We start from the raw sequence: 15,183 nt of genomic DNA, 5'->3' as shown, positions 1-15,183 counted from the left end.
ACAGCTATTTATTATCAGTACTGGGTTTCTCAAAAGACATTCATTCCAAAAGCAAAGTTGAACATTAAAACAGTGAGCCTTGCTGTTCAACAACACTAAACTCAGTTGGGTTATTCAGTAATTTTGTTTTTATAATCATTATGGTGCTTTAATATGATTCACAGCTGTATAAATAATGATGTTCATAAATAGAACTCTTAGGAAAATTCAATTCAATTTCCATTTAGCACTGACTGTGCTAAATTTTCCACTTCTGTTTGAATAAGGAACATGTATGTCTTGGAACATAAAAGCCCTCTTGTGTTCATGTGATTGTTTTTGTGAAAAATAATAACCCTAAGGGAACCAGGTAATCATCTTACCCCAAATGGTCTATATTTTCAAACATGACATGTTACTAAGTGTGGAACAAAATCTACCATATAATTTCTCCAGTTGTCTAAACCTGACAAAGCAGCTGTGGAGGAAAAATGTAATAGCAGCTTTGTTTTTATTCCTTTCCTTTTTCTTTCATCACCCTCAGAGGAATTCTTTTTAATTGCATCCACAACACAACTAAAAGCGACATCTTTTTTTTTCCCCTTAAGCAAAAATGTTCTGTAGTAAATGAGAGTTGAAGTGGCCTAAATGTAGAGCTTTAGAATATGATTATATCTATTCTGAGGAGGCCTGACAGTAAGTCATGTAATACATCGATGATTTTATGGGTTTCATGGTTAGTGGTTCCAGATGGTGTGTCTGTGCTCAGTCTGTGCAGTGTGTGTAAATCATCTCAATCAGGATCAACATATATCCAGGGGCATTCCAACTGATATTTTTTTACAATTATTTATAACAGTTTAATAGACATCCATTCTCAGAAATAGATATTTTTAAATGGAGCCACATGCATCTGTTGATTACTGTTTTCTGGACAGCTTAAGGGTTCTGATGTGTAGTTTTTCCTGAGACAGTGTCCCTTTTTAGGCTATTGTAAACTTGATGCCATAAAGTCGATAATTTCCATGGTTCACATCATCCTTACACATACAAGAACACATGCATGTAATGTGCACGCAAGATTTACAAATAGACTTTGCAACTGCATGGTGAAATCTGCACAACAAATGGCTTGCAGCAATGCTGCTGTATCAGTTCTGTGAACCATCATTAATCTTCATTAGGGAACTAAGACAAAAACTTTTACTACATGCAGTTAATACCAGTTGTAATTTGGATTTGCATTTTAAACTGAACCCCTGCCTGCATGTTTGAGAGTATGTTTGCATACCTGTCAGTACTAATATTGCATCTGTTACATGGGAAAGCCCAGGTCTATAACAGACACAGGAATAATTTGGATAGATCATGCATATTAATCTTATTTACCAAGTCAAGTTTAACATTTCAAAGTAAGGGATCCTTTTGTGCTATTTTCTTGAAACTGAGTTCTAACTCTAGCATTTCCAATTTTTTATTTTATGCTATAGCACAGTGGGATATTCCTGCTCCCCCACCACTATTCAGGAGCCTTCCTTGAGTAGTAGCATGTTGTAGAGCTTCTTTAAATTTAGCATGCTGTAGTCTAGGGCTCTGAGAATGGTGACCCAACCAGGATAGAAGTATCTTGGAAATGCCATAGTGCATAGAATGTTACTATGCCATCTACTCTTTAGCTTCTTATTATAAAAAGAAATTTCAGAGAATAGATAGTATCTGTGACTGGGTTAAATTAAGTTAGGGAAGGGTGAGAAGATGGATTATCCAAACTAAATCTTGTATGAAAAAAAAATCAGTGAAAATGTAGACTGCTTTGAAAAGAACAAATGTCTCAGGAAAATGCTCAACTTGGTTAATTGTGAATGATTTAGTTTTCCCAGGTCTAATTCTAAGTAATGTGTGGAAATCAGTGCATTAAAATATGTCTAAAAGCCTGAAGTTCAAATCATCCATCTCAGAGGAAAAAGCACCCAGAGGTTGTGGACACATGGCATTTCTCAAACCTTCTGGCTCAGATCAAGTATAGTACTGTAAATTGATATTACTACAAAATAAAAGTGGAGTGGACATGAAACACAACCTAACTACATAGTAATCACTCAAATCCAGGGTAAAGGTATCCCTTGAAAAATGTGTAATAAGTTTAATGTTTTGGAAATTTACTGGTAGAATGTGTTAAGTGTCCAGTCTCCTAGGGTAGCCACTTACTCAAGGCAAACCCTTTGCATCTGCCACCTAGTGAGCAGATATTTAATAGCACCTAAATCAGGCGTCTGGGATGAAAGAGCTGATTATAAGTCTGCTTCTAATAATGGAGTCAATTTATTATAAAGAAAAGTCCAATTAAATTACTCCATGGCTGGTGTTCATGGGCCGAGGAGGCTCAGTGGAGGAAATATCTGTGAGACTGTGCTTATAAAAGTCCCCCATATTGTCTTGCTTATATTGTCTTGCTTTGGGTCTGTAGGATTTTTGCTCCTCTTCTACTGCAAAAATGCCCAGCTGCCTTTTTCTCAGATCCAGTGAATCCTTGACTGGTTTTCAGGGTTTAGGGGAGGTCTATGGGAGACCAAGGCCATCTAATATGGATGCTGTGTGCCATCATTTTAACTTGGGTCTCCCTAAACAGTCTCTTAGCTCCAGTCCTGTCTTGTCTTATCTATGGAAGCTCCATGAAGTCAGAAGAAAGACAATTAATGTGTCCCCCTTGGTTCTGCTGTGGCCTGCCCACTGCTCAGTATGGCCCTCTGTTTCCACTGTCTTCCTCTGAATAAAACTCAGACACCATGTCTGGTGAACGTGTCTGGTAAACCTATAAGTCAGTAAAGTCACTGATTAGATCCATTACAGCAATTTCTGTGTTAAGAGTGGTGTACAGGAGCTACAGAAAGTGTATGATATTCTGAATTTTTAACAGAAGGATCATCTCTGCCTCAGCTACAAAGGGGGAAACATAGACAATGCTTAATTGTTTGCCTTGCCATTTCATGTGAAGACCCATGTCTGCATGCAAACAAAAACAGCATAAGGTAAAGACCTTCCAAAGTTCAGAAACCCCAATTAAAGAGTACCTCTAACAAAGTAGGTTTAAAATCAACTGAGAGGAGGATACAATTGCATATGTGATTAAGCCGCTATAGGTAACAAAGGTAAGTAGCACAAATATTCATAGATTTTGATGACAGAACAGACAACTATGATCAACTTGTCTGCTCTCCAGTGTAACTAATGCCACAGGACTTCAGCCAGTAAGTCCTGAACTAAATAACTTCTGATTGAACTAGCACACATCTTTTATGAAGCAGTGCAACCTTGATTTAAAGATTTGTGTCAGAGAGCCCACTCTTTGGTAATTTTTTGCAGCCATTAATTAATTTTCATTTAAAAGCTGGATCCTGTTTCCAGATTGAATTTATTCTAGCTTTGACTTGCAGATATTGGATCGTATTATGTATTTCTCTCCTACATTAAAGAACACTCTTCTATCAGAAATTGTCTCTTTGGTAAGTTAATTAATCACTTAGTTAATCATACTAAGAAAGTTAATCATATTAAGAAATCTCAGATATAATATGAAGGGAGGCAGTGGCGAGCCTTCCATGTACCTGAATATAAAATAAGCTTCCCAAACAGTGGTGTTTGCTTGGCTCACATCAGTGTGATTGTATTAACTGAGTAGCTTGTTTGAGTGAAAAGGGAATGGAAGGCTCATCTATGAGAAATAGACTTGCACATACATTAATTGAATCTCTAAAAGTACTTTGAAAACCTATCTTAAACTTCTTAAATCACACATTAACCCATATATGGAAATATCCCAGATAATCTCTTGAAATATTATGTGTGACATACAAATAGTAACAGGAAATTAGAGACAAGAATGTTCAAAATATGTCCAATCCCTATCTTGTAACAGACAACATAGGCTGAACCTGTTCAGTTAATTCATGAACTTGTGTTTGTGAGTAGGTAAGGAAAGTTTACGTTTTGATTTCTTCACATTAAAAAATGTTACCTTAGTAATATTTAATATAATATATGTATATGTATATATTATTATATGAATGCATGTGTGTGTATAAGTAAACTTTTTATATAAAAACTTGAAAGCGCCTTGCTTTGCTATACCTATAGAGACTCTCGGCAGCTGTTTCAGGAACATACAGAAGCACTGGCCTTCGATAGGCTTCTATGCTTAATGTAAATCCTCTCAACTCGGAAGAAATACAGACTTTTTTATGTTAAAAATAATCCATTTTCTTTCTGTTAAATGTTATAATATATTCTATTTTATGTTTAGTTTTAATGGATACCTTCATGTTATTAACACATACTTGTTTGTGAGGTTATTACTATATAGACACAAATTGGGCCATCACGTATTTCCTTTGTGGGACAACCAGTGCCAATTAATAGTTTAAATTAAAAAGGAAAAGTAGTAGGATTATTCTATTCATCATCAGGCTTATAATTAAAAGTTAATACTCCACTTTGGCTTAATTTACAATGGCTAAAACAAATCAACAATTGCTGTATTTTGTGTCAAGAATAGGATAAAATAATCAAGAAAAGCATTTTCTATCTGAATCCTATTTTTTTCCATAAATTAAACAAGAAATTGTGCTCTTAATTTGGTTTTGTGTATTTTGTATCCAGCAATTCTACCACTCAGACTGGACTTAATTAATGAAGCTTTCTATCTACTAGGTCAACATTCTGCCCTATATATTGCTTCATATGAGGTTTGATCCAGAACCTCTGTGGTCCTCAAAAATTGTTTCACCAGAGTGACATAGAAGCCTTTTTGTCAATAAGACAGTAGCAGCAAAGCTATTTTGGTTTCAGCTAGAAATACATCAAAGTAAATTTAAACACCTGCAAAGTTACATCCAGCTTCCCAAATGACTATTTTATTTAAATATACAGTACACTAAGGTAGTAGCAAGCCATTTCATCTAGTGATCATTCCTTTCTCTGGGGTGAATAACATGGGATTTTTTATTTGCATAGGTGTCATGGGATTTTTAATGACCCTGATTCAATTCCCCCCTAGCTCTCCAATAAATTATGGTCTGTGGCATGTGTCTAAAAGTATGCATTTTCACCAAGGATTTCTTTTTGTCATTACCAAACTCCACATTTTTCACTGCTACTTAAACAAGTGCCTGAGAGCTGTCATGACAATGGACTCCCACACATGCATAAGTTTTGAATCAGAGTCTTTGAAACTGAGAGACATGATAGAGGTGCGAGAGTCAGTTCAAAGGCTAGTGACAAAACAAAAGAACAGACACATATTTTTTTGTCCTGTGATTCTGACAAATGTTCCCTTTTCAAATAGGAAATAATTGCAATAGACCTCAGTCCTGTAAACATGTGTGTGCGAGAGTCTTTAAGCACATGAACAGTTCTTCTGTAAGCTTGTGAAATCAAAGGCTTGTGAAGAAAAATGGGAAAGTGTAGTCCTATTAGGCACAGTGCTATGGGGATTCTCATTGCATAGCAGCTCACGTGCAGTCTGGGATAAGCTGCTATAAGTAAGAGCGACTGTAAGGCACCTTGGACCTGGGGGCAGCACAAAATCTGGAGGGTGTGTAAGAGATGAAAACAGTCAACAGTCTTTGTTAATCTACCAACTTTCCTGTCCCCTCCACACTAGCAGATCCTGTGCTATTTGAACATCCTGGAAATGAAGCACAGTTAAGCCCCTTGTCTGGAGATTTTTGTCGTATTACCTACTGTTTGAATGACTGGGAGGGAAATTACTTTCCAACAAATAAAAGCAGGTCAAATTAAAAAAGTTCCTGCAAACAAAGCAGGTAAAATAGCAACTGTTTTTAGTCTCCATACATTGCTTTAACATAATATTTGAAGGCTAACTGCGTAAGATTCTGTTGACTTTATTAGACTTATACTAGTGTAAAATTGGTAGGAGAATCACATTGAGTAATCCTACTGAAATTAATGGCAGAATTAGCACAAGGAATATATATTCCATATATATTCCAACATATATTCCATAATAAAAAATGGAGAGCCTCTATTTATATTTTTGCAATTTATTAACATATATATTCTAGATCACACAGATTTAGGGTATGAAGTACCAAATGTATGTTTTGGACATAAGGAGCTAGATTCTTCAAATATAGGTATATATTTTTTCCTGTTTCCCCCCTGCTGCCTTTCTCTCACCCCAAAAAGTGCAAGCGGAATCACACTTACAAAGATAGTTTGTACAATACAGTATGAGAACTAAGATGAAGTAGAGAACTAGTACTGGCAGGAAACTATAAGCATGTCAGAGAGAGAGAGAATTTACAGGATCTGCATCTACTGCAGGCAAATAACTCAGATACAGTACACTGCATAGAAGAATTTAGGTGCAGAATGCTGCAGTGCCTCTACTACCTTCATCCAACTCCCTGTGATATGTTGTATCTCTTTATTGGATTAATAAACCAGTGATATTGAAATTGAATTATTTGTTTATTGCACTCCTTTGTTATCCCTTTGCCCTTGTCAATTTTATAATCACTGTTGTGATCTATGGAACAAGGCACCAAATGTGGCATTGTTTATATGTAGTAAAGACTACTCATAAGCAAACTGAAAGTCACTGACAGAAGGAATATACTGCCTGAATCTACGGACATTATTGCCCACTGGAGGTCACTTTTTCAACCCTAGAGGTAATAGTTTCCCGATAAACATAGCTCTGATCTATATATGTTTCATTGTGCCCTATAAATAAGTCTCTTTGACCTAAGCGTTCTTTAGCTTTAGTCACTGCTGAGAATCCTAAAATGTTAGTAGCCATCTTGGATGCAGTGGGAAATTTGTTTTATTTGGAGAGGCTTTGAGCCTCACATTGACTTTTTATGTTTCAGCAGAGGTTGGACACAACCTCTCCTCCGCAGCAGTGCAAAAACACATTTTTGTTTATTTTCACATCATTTTCATTTAGTCTTTTGTAATTAATGTAATTTACATTAAAACTCAGTGGAAGAACAAGTAAATAAATATTCCCCTGATACAATATAGACCAAATTATGCCCTGCTTTACATCAAACACAGTTAAAAAGAATTAAACAGGAAGGCATAAGATACACTTCTAAAGTTAGTTTGGCTCTATTGCATACATTTAAAAGTCTGCAACCTAGTTTCTGAAACTCAGACTTAAGTTGTTAGTATTATTCTTTCACCCACTAAGATGACCAGGAACTTAAATTACTGTCTTCAAGTCACTAGTCACTGACTAGTACAAGCTTTTTCTGAGACTGCTTAAAATAGTTCATGGAATGTCTCTCTGATAAAGCTTCAAATTAAGGTTTCCTTCCCCCTGACTTCTAAATTAAATGAACCAAAAGAATAACCTACTACTATAAATTCTGATACTCTCAAAAATATTTTGTCAACCCAGATACACTTGCTACAAAAAGGAACTAACCTTTAACTAACACAGCTGCCCCCTCTGTGCTCCCTTTATTAATTTGCTTGGGAGAAGAAGGTCGTGGAGGAGATAACTGATTCACCATAGCTGGGATGAGCATAGGTCCCTTTTAAACAAGTTCCTTTCCAGCTGAGGGCATGCAGCTGTGGTCTTTTTGTCTTCTGAGTGCTGAATGTTAACCATTTCCTGGCTAACCTCTGGAAGCTATCTATCTATCTGACTGGCTATGGGAGGTCTCTTTCCATTTAGGAAATTGTTTTAACAACCAGAATGACTATAACTATGAAACTAAATTCTCTATTTTTTCCATTACAAAGAAAGAAGGAAAGAAGGAAAGAAAGAAAGAAAAAAACAAAGAAAGAAAATATAACTTGTCACTAAAATATAGATTCATTTAATATGGGAATACAAACACTGATTTGTATTAATCACAATTGTCCAGTTATCTGTAAAGATGTTTTTTTTTACCTGTGCATGTCAACATCTTAATGTGTTTGGATTTCTTTTATGTTGAACATTTTCCCTTGTAATACACCTTCTAGGGATAATTACCAAAGCTTCTTTTAGGAATAATTACAATAGTTTTTTGCCCTTACAATACTGATGTGAACTCAATAACTCTAGTTTACATTGGTTTGTCAGGCAATACATTTGAGCTGTTAAAATTGGTGTTGAACTCAATAAGCTACTTAGTAATACAATGTGCATTTATGCCTATATTTTTATCAAAGTACAACAAACAGTTTGTATCACAAATGGGGGATAGTATGCTACCCTGATATAGGCAGGGTATCACTCTCAGGTGTTGCTGTCTGTTTACAAAATCATTGATTAAAAAGGGGGCAGCAGAGAGTTCACTGAAGTTAGTGAGAAAATATTGAAAATGGAGTGCTCGCTTCCTATTTCCCTTATGTGTATGTATATGGAAGTAGATGGCTCTGTAGATTGATTTAAATCCCAGAAGAGTGTCTGAAACAAAGACACTCAGCTGAACTGCTTGTCTGACTGAGAGGAAGAGGTGATCTCTGAGTGGTACTTGAAACCCTTTCTCTCAGTATTATTGTTACACAGAACATTTATTAACTAGATCTGCTTCATTTCTGTCAAAATTAGCATGCTTGCTCATGCTTCTGAAATTCTCCATGCTGTCCCTCAGGGAAAAGGAGATAGAATTACGTGTTATGTGTAAATAGGGATTAATTTAATCTGAGCCAAATCCACACATTGCAGTGCAAGTGAAGTTTGCATAGGATTATGAATGCAATGTAATTAGATACAGTTTGACATCTTGTTTTTTGAAACTATGCACATTTTGAGTTTTTTTTAGAAGATTATTTTATTAAATCACCAGTTTCAACATTAAAAAAGGATTAGACACAAGAATCAAGTTTGCCTTATACTGTACATATAACAAGCAGAAAAGCAGAAAAGATGTTTGGCAAGCAGAAAAGGTGTTTGGTTTGATGTAATTCTAAAAGACACCTCAATCCTCTTTGCAAAATGGCAATTGTCTTGCCTAGGGACATATGTTGAAACAATGTTCATAACTTAGGACATCTTGCTCATTTTGATTCCCAGCACAGTTCATCACTTGATTGAACAGCATTTATTGTGAGGCAGCATATGAATTCGAGAATGGATCAGAGGGAAAAACAGAACAACCTTTCTCTACTGTTCCCCCCAAAGAATAAAAACACACAAACCTAAAAATCGGGGTACACCCTGAGCCTGGCAATAATATAATATGAAATCATGAGTGGTCCTCATTCTAATTTCAAGCTCATGATACTTCTGTTCTGAAGAAAGAGGAAAACACATTTTGTGGACTTTACACAAAATCAATTTATCAACTATGAAAAATTAAAACCAGAAAAAAACCCAAACCAAAAATAGACAGTTCTCTTCTAAGGTAGACCTGGAACTGACACAAGAAAGATCACAGTGTTATAGAAGTCAAAACAGAATAAAAGAAAATAAAAGAAGAAACCCAACTCAGCTCAATCAATGCATCCTCCAGGTTTATGCTGAGAAAAAGAGATCTCTTGAAGTCAAATCCAAAAAAACCCACCAAGATTTAGGGGCCAAAAAGAGGACTGCTCTCAACTCACTATGCTTGCCTTGAAACTTTCCTAGGCACCTGCAAAGCTGTTTCTGTGTAATGCCCAAAACATCCCAGTCTGAATAGCTCAGTTATGTATGGGATCCAGAGAAAAGCACAGAGCACATAAGGCAGAAGACGTTATTTGGGTAAATCTGATATCTTTTATCAGATCAATGCAAATAGTTGGAAAAAATTCTTCTTTGAAAGTTTTCAGGCAAAGAAGAATTTTTTTCAAACTATTTGAATTGGTCTAATAAAAGATATCAGATTTACCCAAAGAACCTTGTCTGCCTATGTCCTTGGACCAACACAGCTACAACCTATATCGCAGAGCATCTAAGGGCACCTATAAGGACTTGGTTTGATAGGTGAACTGAACAGGTATGTGCGGATGTGACATTTATATTGACCTAACTAGAGCTAGATCAATCTAAATGCTGATCTGTGCAGATGTCTGGGAAAGTTAAATAAGGCAAAAATGGCAGGCCCAGCCAGATAAGTTTACCCAATCTAGTGAATGTCTGCATATGTCTGGAGCGTAGCCCTGGGGCTGGGAAAGCCCATCTGCTCACCCCAGGCCTAGGACTGTGCTCTTCCTATCTTCCCCACATTGACTAGGCTATTTTTAGTCCCCCTGGACCCTCACTGCTGGACAGACAACTCCTTTCCTTGCAGACTCACTAATCCTCCCTTGGACCTGCCAACCACTCTGGACCTGCCAAACCCTCCAGGAGATCCACTAGCCCCCCTGATCCTGCCCACCCCTCACAACACCCCAAATTACTTACACTGGGTTCCCAGTGCAGCTCCTAGCACTTGTGAATGTCTGCACATGTTGCTCTTGATCTATGATCATGTAGACTGGATACAGAGAATATCTGATGTACCTAACATACATTGAGAGGGTGGGTCTTCTCACAAGAAACAGAATTAACTACATTTGTGCTTTTTTCTTAAAGCTTTTTCTTTTTCTTTTTAAACACAGCTGGAGAAAGTGGTCCCCATACTGCCCAACTTTTACCTAATAATATAATACAGGGATTCCAAAAATGGGGCCCTCTGGCCAAATGTGGACATGAGCCCCTCCAGTACAGCTTGTGGCCCTGCAGGACATTTTTTGACAGTTACTAGGATTTCCCAAAAAGTGCCCCACAAGTTGGCAATGTCACCAACATCCACATCCTCTTCCACATCTACATCCACACCACGTGGTAACATGCTTTTTCGGGCACAATTCTGGTACCATTGTTGTTGTCTATGTTCCTTATGTTGTTGGGACCTTTGCTGTAAACTTGTGTACTTATTGTTGTATTATGAGTTGCATCATTTAGCCTGCTAGGGGTCCAATTGTTTAGGGACCCCTGCTAGAGCACCCCTTACTCAATATTTGCTTTCATGGTATTTTTTATCTTTATGTATTGAATGCCATTAATGTAATTTCACTTATGTATGTTTGGGCTAATGATTTATCCCTGTTGGGTTTTGTCTGCTGAACTACTGTTTAACTTGTGTTTTTCTGTCAACTGCCCCTTGCTAGCTACCTGGGAAGCCTGCTAAGGGTAGGGGCTGTACACTAACTGGAAGACCAAAGAGGGTCAGGCCTATGATGTTATACTGCCTTTGTCTGCCATACCCCTTGGGTTTACATTCAACAAGAGTTATTGTTTTGTAAACTTATATAAATAGGTTATATATATATATATATATATATATATATATATATATGTTTTATATGTTTACAGTCACTTCACTGTTGCTGAATTAAGTGGCAAGGAAACAGAGGGGACAAGCAGCAGGAGCATTCACTTGCACTGACATTGCAGAGCTGCTGGCCATCATTTTTGGAAACTCATGGCAATTGGGAAAGGTCCTAGATGATTGGAAAAGGGCAACTATAGTGCCCATATTTAAAAAAGGGAGGATCCAGGGAACTACAGAACGGTCAGCCTCACCTCTGTCCCTGGAAAAATCGTGGAGCAGATCCTCAAGGAATCCATTTCTAAGGACTTGGAGTGATTAGGAACAGTCAGCATGGATTTACCAAGGGCAAGTCATGCCTGACCAATCTGATTGCCTTCTATGATGAGATAACTGGCTCTGTGGATTCAGGGAGATGAGTGGATGTGGTGTACCTTGATTTTAGTAAGGATTTTGATACGATCTCCCACAACATTCTTGCAGGCAAGCTAAAGAAGTATAGGCTGGATGAATGGACTGTAAGGTGGATAGAAAACTGGCTGGCTGATTGGACTTAGTAATCAATGGATCAATGTCTAGTTGGAAGCTGGTATCAAGTGGAGTGCCCTAGGGGTCGGTCCTGAGGCTGGTTTTGTTCAATATCTTCACCAATGACCTAGAAAATGGCACAGGGTGCACCCTTACCAAGTTTTCAGATGACACCAAAGTGGGGGGAGTAGTAGATATGCTGGAGATTGGGCTAGGATTCAGAGTGACATAGATAAACTGGAGGATTGGACCAAAAGAAATCTCATGAGGTTCAATAAGGACAACTGTAAAGTCCTGCACTTAGGACAGAACAATCCCATGCACCAGTACAGGCTGGAGGCTGACTGGCTAAGCAGCAGCCCTGCAGAAAAAGGCCTGGGGGTTATAGTGGACACTAAGATGAATATGAGCCAACAGTGTGTCCTTGTTGCCAAGAAGGCTAATAGTATACTGGGCTGCACTGGTAGGAGTGTTGCCAGCAGATCAAGGGAAGTCATTATTCCCCACTATTCAGCATTGGTGAGACCACATCTGAAGTATTGTGTTAACTTTTGGGGCATCCACTACAGAAAGGATGTGGACAATTTAGAGAGAGTACAGTGGAAGGCAACATAAATGGTGAGGTAGCTGGGGCACATGACTTCTGAGGAGAAGCTGAGGGAACTGAGTTTATGTAGTCTGGAGAAGAGAAGACTGAGAGGGGATTTAAAAGTAGTCTTCAGCTACCTGAAGCGGGGTTCAAAAGAAGATGGAACTAGACTATTCTCAGTGGTGGCAGATGACAGAACAAGGAGCAACAGTCTCAAGTTGCAGCAAGGGAAGTTTAGATTAGATACCAGGAATAATTTTCTGACTAGGAGGGTAGAACAATACTGGAACAGGTTACCCAGAGAGGTTTTGGACTCCCCATCCTTGGAGGTTTTTAAGATCCAGCTAGACAAAGCCTTGGCTGGGATGATCTATTTGGAGATAGTCCCACTTTGAGCAGGGGGTTGGACTAGATGACCTCCTGAGATCCCTTCCAACCCTAATTTTCTATAATTCTATGATGGGCCATTCACACTGGCTTCTCAGGCCACATTTGGCCTACAGGATGGAGGTTGAGCACTACTGAACTAAAGTACAAATAGAAGTGATTCTCCATCAGGATCTTCTAATTTGGTGCTCTATTGACTTCAGTGATGTACAGCACTAAATTGTTTTTTATCTTTTGGAAAGGGCTGAGGGGTTTGGAAGGCAAAATTCTGAGAAAGATTATGGTATTTTTTGTCATGACTGATGTTTGCTATTGGATAGTTTTAGGTAAGATACTAACGTACAAAATTGTATCCAGTCAGACCATCTTTATACATTATATGAATAGTTACGATTTTAAAATTCAAATATTCAGTGACATTTTAAGGTCCTGTATTAACATTTTGAATTTTAATTAAGAAAAAGGGAAAAGTTTTAAAAAAATATTTCTGTTTTTTTCTACTGTGTTACTGATAGAACATAGTTGTTATTGAAAACTAAGTTATAGTGTGCTTATATGAAAGAGATTCTTATATCAGAAACTTTTACAATAATCAGATGGTTTAAGAAGATTCAGCGTCTGTCATTCTGGTCACAAACTTTCTCATTAAAGTTAAAAGTGCCATATTATAACATGAATACTAAAATAGCCTTGGGTAGGATTCAGAGAAAAGAAAGTGAAATCCAAATGTAATACCATTCCAGAGAGCAAGAGAAAGAACTATAGGCTCAGTCTTTTCCCACTATGAAGGCAGTAAATAAATAAATAAAAATAAATAAATCCTCCTTGTCTTCAGTGAAAGTAGGATGAAGCATCTTACTTTGTTTACTGGCAACTACAGGACTGTTATTCTGACCTCAGCAGTACACAGGACTTTAGAACAAAATTTGAAGGAATTAATAATTTAAGATATAGAAGTAAAATAAAAAATAAGACAAAATACAATCTGGGTTTACTAAAGATAGATTGTGACAAACTAACCTGATAGCTTTGCATGATCCAATAACTGATTTTCTAGAAAAGGGAAATGCAATAGATGTAATCTATGTGGATTTCAGTCAACATTTAATACAATGTCATATGGGAAGTTATTTGTCAAGATGGAGTAGATGTGAATTAGTTGAAAAACTCCAAGGTAGGTAAGGGATTGGCTAATGGGGAAATGACAATTGGTTGTGTTGAAAGGGGAAATGCTAGTATAGGAGATGACTAAAGGAGTTCCGATACGATTGATCTTAGAAATGATCATATTTAATATTTTTAATAGAATTGTATACATAAACCACAGGAATGTCTTAATGAACCTTTGCAATGACACAACGATGATAATAATTCTTGATACAGAAATGTTTAGAATATTATCAAGAAAATCAGGTAATATCAAGAAGTGAGGAACTAGGATGAAATAGGATGGAAAAGCTACAAAGCACAAAGTTTTGGGGACAAATAACAAAGATTTTTGATGATCTTGAAAATGACAATTGAAAATGACAGAGGAGAAGAAAGAAATTACAGTATATCTATGAGTTGCTGATATGATAAAGCCATGAAAAAGAAATGGGGAAAATCAGGCAAGGTATTTCCAGCAGAGGGAGGTGATCATGCCATGTACAAGGTACCGGTTTGGCCTTATCTGGAATATTTTGTACAGTTCTGGTCACTCATGTTCAAGAAAGATGAATTCAAATCAGAATTTTAGGAGAACAGAGAGTCTATACTTCAAGAGGAGACTAAAAGAACTTGACTTGTTTAATTTAGCAAAATTAAGGTTGAGAGAATGTATTTTTGGCCTCCATAATTACATCAGTGAGTAAACACTATGGAGGGGAAAAAGCAACTTAAGTTGAAGGACAATTTTAGCACAGTAACAAATAGGTATGAAATGGCTATGAAGACATTTGGACTGGAAATTAGAAGAATTTTTCTCACCATCAAAGGAATGAGTAGGTCCATCCACCTGCTTACACACAGGTGATCAAGGAACCCTTAGGACCTTGTTACATTTTATGTTGTGAGCTGCACAAATATTGATCAGTGTTAGTGCTAGCTTGGAGTTTGGAGCAATAACATCCTTAATCTAGAAACCTTCTCTGACTGTCTCTGACCTGCACAACTGTGACTTGCCACTAAGGGCCTGGTGACCACTGCAGGAGCATGACTAGGAGCTGGAGTTGGAGCTGGAGCTGTGAGTTGTTACTAAAGGGCTGGTGAACCAGAAAAGGCTTTCCAGGCTGGGGTGTGAGTGATCCTGAGACACTGGTAGACTTTAACTTGGGTGGCACATTTCTGGGGAATGGCCACACTTTAGCAGAACAAGAGCTGAGTAGTGCAGATCAGCAATAATCCTGCCTTGGAGTGGCATAACTTTGAGCTGAATAATAAGTGCTTAAAACCACTTTAAGGTGTTAA

The sequence above is a fragment of the Alligator mississippiensis genome, chromosome 3, assembly GCF_030867095.1.
Source record: "Alligator mississippiensis isolate rAllMis1 chromosome 3, rAllMis1, whole genome shotgun sequence".
Classification (NCBI taxonomy): domain Eukaryota; kingdom Metazoa; phylum Chordata; order Crocodylia; family Alligatoridae; genus Alligator; species Alligator mississippiensis.
This window is presented reverse-complemented; position numbering follows the sequence as displayed.